We start from the raw sequence: 6,621 nt of genomic DNA on the forward strand, positions 1-6,621 counted from the left end.
AGTGTGGAGTATATTTCCCAAAGGGAAAAAGGACATAGAGAGTAAGGACCCTCAGTCTGTCTTCCCCGAGGAAAATCCCTCTAGAAAAGGCCTATAACTTTCCGCCTCATTTAGGCCAGGGGGGGTGGTTGCCGCAAGCCTAGCAATCCAGCGCATTTCCCGCTGGAGTAGCTGCTTGTTCCAATCACCCCCCCTGGCCGGTATATGTACCCTTTCAAGGGCATAAAATGTAATTGACACCAACATGGCATTTATATCATCCCTTTTTTTCTCTTTCCCCTCGGGGGGCTCCCCTGCAAATGAGAGCCCGGCACGGGTGAGACATCTCCTATGGGGACCACCATTAGGCCCCTCAAACATCTGGAGAAACAAGCGTTTCCGGGACGTTAACATTTGGTTGCTATGCTCCATATGTCTCATCCTGAAACCCCTGGTCAATCTTTTCCAGGGGATATACGCATCACCCGTGCCTGGGGCGTTATCTTCTACAGATTTCCCCTTTCTTTAAAACAAGTGTCCACTAGTAGTCTCCATATACAATATAGATAGGTATTATTTATTCCATTCACAATGTTTATTTCACCTTCAATTAAAAATTAAAATTAATTAAAATTATCCCCCCTCTATGTATCTACCGCATGACTATACCGCTACAACTTAGGCGGACATATTAGCGGAGTCTATTAGAGAAAAGGGCGGATATGACGTCACCGCCAGTCCAGCGGAATAATCTCCGGGCATTTCAGGCGGAAATGACACACGTCGGAGCCTTTGATTTGGGCGGATGTGATGTCACCGCCAGTCCGGGGAACTTCCGGTGGTAAAAGACGGATATGACGTAACTACTTACAAAACTCCCGCGAGAATCACCACGAGACTCTGGACACTTGGGTACTTAAGGGGACGCCGAGAGCCAGAACGGAGAGCTATCTCTCCGATGCAACACCGAACGCCTATTGCGCCGATATCCATACATAACAGTGAGTACTCTGGAGGAGACCTATATAACCAAAAACCTTTTTCTTAACTATGAAGGCAACTTATTACAAGAGGGTTTTATCTTATTTTTTTTCTCTATGTGACTATCAGGATTCATAGGACGAGTAATCTTAGATCACATCCTATATCTCATAGGATGATATGTTGCTGTCCTCATTGGATACGGTGACGACAGGCTTCAATCAGAACGGTATGATCGTCTCAGGTGGAATACCTACTTTTAACTAATAATAAGATATGCAAAATGTATACCTATATAGGCATATTATCCTTGTCCTATACCTTTCAGGCAAGGACTTATATTCCCTTTGGGAAGATATAGGTCTCCCCAAAACTCTTGGAAACTGATGAGATACCCCACACCCTCCAATAAATTAGTGAGGTAAGAGCTATTCTAATCATATTACTTAAATATAATATATACATTATCCTGATCTACCAAAGCTGAAAAGATATATCCCCTTTTCCCCTGATAGGATCCCACTTCAATAAATCCAAGAGATATATACATCGGAAGATAATATTTTCCTGGGAAAAATTAGCTTTTTTCCCCTTTTTTCCCTATTTTCCTGGTTTCGTTTTCTCTTTTTTTTCCCCTCTTTATATGTCTACATGAAAATCATCATAACAGGTGAATTTTACATGAATATTCTCTGTAATAATGTTTATATACATACCTACATTAACCTTGGATCTCTGACAGTTGTAAATATACTCACTGTTTCAGATACAAAATAAATCCTTATACCTGACTCTAGCTCTCAACGCATGGGAGTTCAAATCCCCCCGAAGGGGAACCTTCTTTTGGGCTCTACTGTTTTGCAGGTATGTCTTTTTAACACAAGGGGTCTTTTCATCCTTCCCCCTTTTCTTTTCTTTTTCTTTTTCTTTTTCTTTTTTCCCCCCCTTTCCCTCTTTTTTCTTTTTCTTTTTGTCCTTTCCCCCTTCCTCTTCTTCCCCCCTTTTTTTCCCCCCCCTTTTTTCCTTTTCAATCTTTGGGAGTAGGTTTCCTCTCTAGGAGTATCCTGGACCAGCATGAGGCTTTCCAGGACCTCTTTAAGGGCAACATGTGGTCGCAGATGCTAATAATATATTTTTTACATGTATAAAAAAGTTTTCACTGTAAAATGTTTAGATATACTCTGTTTCTTGGAACTTACATTTGACCATGTATTTCAGGAACATATGCAGACTCCCTGAGGAAGATTTATGTACTAAAACAAACAGTTTGAAACGCGTTGGACTCTGCTATGTACCTACAACTGTATTGTATCATTCATGCTTTTTTGATTCTATGACTCAAACATGTACAGTTTATGATGATTGTCTGTTACAACCACAACTTTACAAAATAAATAATTTTATAATAACTTCACGTTAAAATTTCTCTTATGAGAGCCTTTACTGTTACCCTTAAAGTCCCACAACCCAAGGGGGTTTCTCTTTCAATTTATGACGGGATTATGGTAACCAATTACCTGGTAGCTATCTATATCATATTTACACTTTACGTTTCGGGTGGATAACACACCCTACCCCCATCTTTTTAGATAACTACCTGGTAACCCACTTTTTTGAGATTAATTAATTTACTAGTTTTCTTACATTTTAAAAGGGCTAAGGTGGGAAATAGTTTCCATAATAGATTTCCCCTATATACCCTTTATCAGGCCATCTATATAGCCTGCCCTATACCGCATCTTCGAGATGGGAGGGTTTCAGGGGGATGGATGGGAGGAGTTAATGTCAGGTATTGAGAGCAAATTCCAACAAAAGGAACAAATAGAATCAGATATCTACACTCTATTTTCTACTCTAAAAAGATTTTTAGAAAAAAAGTCAGCGCTACACTGGCATATTAAAACATTCGATAAATATGTGAAGGAAGGTCTGAATCCTCTAGGATTGAGGATTCAGATCTTCCCAACGTTGGAAAATATTTCGCAGGAATTGAAACAAGATTGGGAGAGGATTCTTAATGAATGCTCAAGAAATTTAATGGTTCTTCTCCAAACGGAATATTTAAAACAATTGAAACATATAGAATCAGAGGTTTCTACTATTAATAAACAACTTACTCCTTTAAAAACATCTCCTCTTTATATAGAACAAGAGGTAAAACTAAAAACTTACCTGGAGGACTATAACAGAATAATATTACAAAGAAAGGAGAAAAAATACTGGAGAGATCGGATAGCCTTTAATGAAGGTAAAGCATATAAATGGAATTCAGGACAACGGAATACAAGACGCAGAAATGAATACAAGAGGAGTGATTATCATTCCTCTGACTCATCTGCCTCTAATTCCTCTCAATCTAACTCACGTGGTCGTCCTCGAGCGGACTATCCACAAATGAGAAAAAACAAAGATAAAACTAAGACTAAAACCAACACACCACGAGGACAAACATCACAATCTAGAAATAACGACGCTACAACTAGTGAAAATATGAGTGGCCCTAACGAGAACCAAGATCCTAGCGGATCACAACCTGAAGGGACGACAGGCAATAAAACTCAAGGCACGGTAAATAAGGGGATTTTTTTAGGGAAGCCTCACACGCGACTGGCAGTCAAAACACAAGCCAGCATGGACTCCTTTGCAGTAAAGATAACCGACAAAATCGATTAACCATTATAAACCTCTCTTCTCATATTCTAACCCAGGAGGAGGAGGATTTACTTAATTTAGGATTATCTTTCTGCCCAAGTCAGAAAACAGATAAATTTAGTGTCATTAAAGACATTAATCTTTTTGCAAGGGATATTTTTTTCAAAAGCAAATTTTTCAAACAAGTGGATAAAATGCAGAGACCTGACTCCAAATTAAAAGCGGCAGAATATCGAGCCCTCAGGGATTTAAATATTTTGTTACAGGAGAGTGGTTACGATGACCAAGAAATTTGGGAAAACCTCAGCAGTTCTTCTGATGAGGAATCCATACAAACACAAAAAAAGGATCCAGCTCCAACTAAAAAATTCAAGAAAAAATCTCCAAAATTTCCTCAATTAAATCAAAATCCCACAATAGCTTTGTTTGTGAGACAAGTCTCAAAAGATATCAACAAACTAAACGTCAACCCTACTATAGATAACCTCCTCCCAAACCAACGTAAAGCCCTTAAAACCCTCCAAAAAGATAATAACATCACCTTAAAACCAAGTGATAAGGGGGGGAACATTGTTCTAATGAACAATGGGGATTATGAGAAGATGTGCTATAAACTTCTAAACAATACAACGTGTTATCAAAAAATTTCTGCCTCTATAGTCCAACAATTCAATAAAGAATACTATGCTATCATTGATGATGCCAGAACTGCTGGCACCATTACTACAGAGATGTGGGAGTACATGAGGATATCACATCCACGTACTCCCACATTCTACTGTTTACCTAAAGTCCATAAAAACTTGAGAGATCCACCCGGCCGCCCCATAATATCGGGTAACGGTAGTATAACAGAAACTGCCAGCCGTGTTGTGGACGCCCACCTCAAACCCCATGTAATTGGTTTAACATCCTACACTAAAGACACTATTCATATGCTTCAAATTATAGAAAATGTTACCATTCCGTTGAACGCTATTCTAGTAACCATAGATGCAGAATGCCTCTATAATTCTATACCACATGACAAAGGCCTTTTGGCCATCAAAAATATTCTGCTACAAAGGGGACAACAAGAACCAAACTACAATAAATTTATTGTGGATTTGTTAAAATTTATCTTAGAACACAATGTGTTCTCTTTTCAAGGCTCCCACTACCTCCAGGTACAGGGAGTAGCAATGGGGACTTGCTGTGCCCCATCCTACGCGAACCTGTACCTGGGGGAGTGGGAGCATAAAATCATTACCAATGAAGACTTGTCGATGTACTCTTGCCACTTTCTTTTGTGGCAGAGATACATCGACGACATCTTCATGGTATGGGATGGCCCGGTGGATTTACTTAAAGAGTGTCTTACTAAACTGAATGAGAATAATATGAACTTATTTTTCACTATGAAGTATGACTTTAAATCTGTGGACTTCCTTGATATTACCATCATCAAAGAAGATGATGGTCAACTATCAACCACTCTATTCAGAAAAGCCACAGCTGGCAATACACTGCTTCATGCAGAAAGTTTTCATCCTCAACCCCTTAAGAGATCTATTCCATACTCACAATATTTAAGAATTAAAAGAAATTGTTCCTCTGAGAAAAACTTCAAAGAAAAGGCAAATAAATTGACACAGAGACTCTTAGAAAGGGGATATTCCAGATCATGTCTCAGGAAAAATTACAATAAAGTACAAATCTTAAAAAGACAGGACCTATTGTTCAAACCTCAGAAACAGGAAGAAATACCCCCCAGGAATCCACCAAGAATAATTTTAAATTATTCAACTGAACATGAGAATATCTATGGAATTCTAAAAAAACATTGGGCTATACTCAGGGAGGATCCTATCCTCCAACATATAGTGACACCAGCCCCAGCCATCACATACAGAAGAGCCACCTCTATAAAAGATACTCTAGTACAAAGTGAGTACAAAGGCCCCAATAGAGAGGACCCATGTCAACAAAAAGGCACATTCCCCTGTGGTAGATGTGATCAATGCAAAGTGATAGTCAGATGCAAAACAACCACACTGCCCAATGGTGAAATTTTTCAACCCAGACATTTTGTAAATTGTAAAACTAAGGGGGTCGTGTATTTGATGCGCTGCGAATGTAAGGCCTTCTATGTCGGGAAGACCAAGCAAGAACTAGGAAAACGCATCAATAAGCATATGCAGAGTCTCAATATTGGAGACCTTTATCTACCACTTGGTAGGCATATGGCGATTACGCACAAATACAGGACCCCCAAGGTAACTTTTTATGCCCTTGAAAGGGTACATATACCGGCCAGGGGGGGTGATTGGAACAAGCAGCTACTCCAGCGGGAAATGCGCTGGATTGCTAGGCTTGCGGCAACCACCCCCCCTGGCCTAAATGAGGCGGAAAGTTATAGGCCTTTTCTAGAGGGATTTTCCTCGGGGAAGACAGACTGAGGGTCCTTACTCTCTATGTCCTTTTTCCCTTTGGGAAATATACTCCACACTTCATATAAAAGTGGATAAATTTCTCACTTAGATCTCAAATACCTTCTCCTTATTCAAACTAGGACCATTACGACATTGTAAAACCCTCCCCCTCTCATCCCCCCCCCCCCTCCCCCCATCGTGATTATGTGATAGTACTAAGATACCAAATTTTATGAGATATCAGATCTCTAAGTGGGTCACAAAATCATCAACATTACTAATATACTATTATATCCTAAATTGGATATACATTTAAATTGACCAAAACAAATATGTGATGCATTCTGCGACTAACATTTTTTCCTTTTGTCACAGGTCAATGCTGGGGGTGGGTTTACAACTACAGACCGGTTTTGGGTCTTCTCTGTGCAAATATCCCCTGATTGGGGAATTTTTGCCCCCCCTGCCCCCCCTCTCCTGTGCACTAGAGGCTTTTCCTTTCCCTCTTTTTGAAAAAACCCCCCCTTTTCTAGACTCTGTTATCTCTTTCTTTCTTCCCATTGTGTAGGCCTACCAGCCAACTTGTATCCCTGTCCAT

This window comes from Pelophylax lessonae, assembly GCF_965119305.1.
Source record: "Pelophylax lessonae genome assembly, chromosome: 1".
In the NCBI taxonomy this organism is placed as follows: Eukaryota; Metazoa; Chordata; class Amphibia; order Anura; family Ranidae; genus Pelophylax; species Pelophylax lessonae.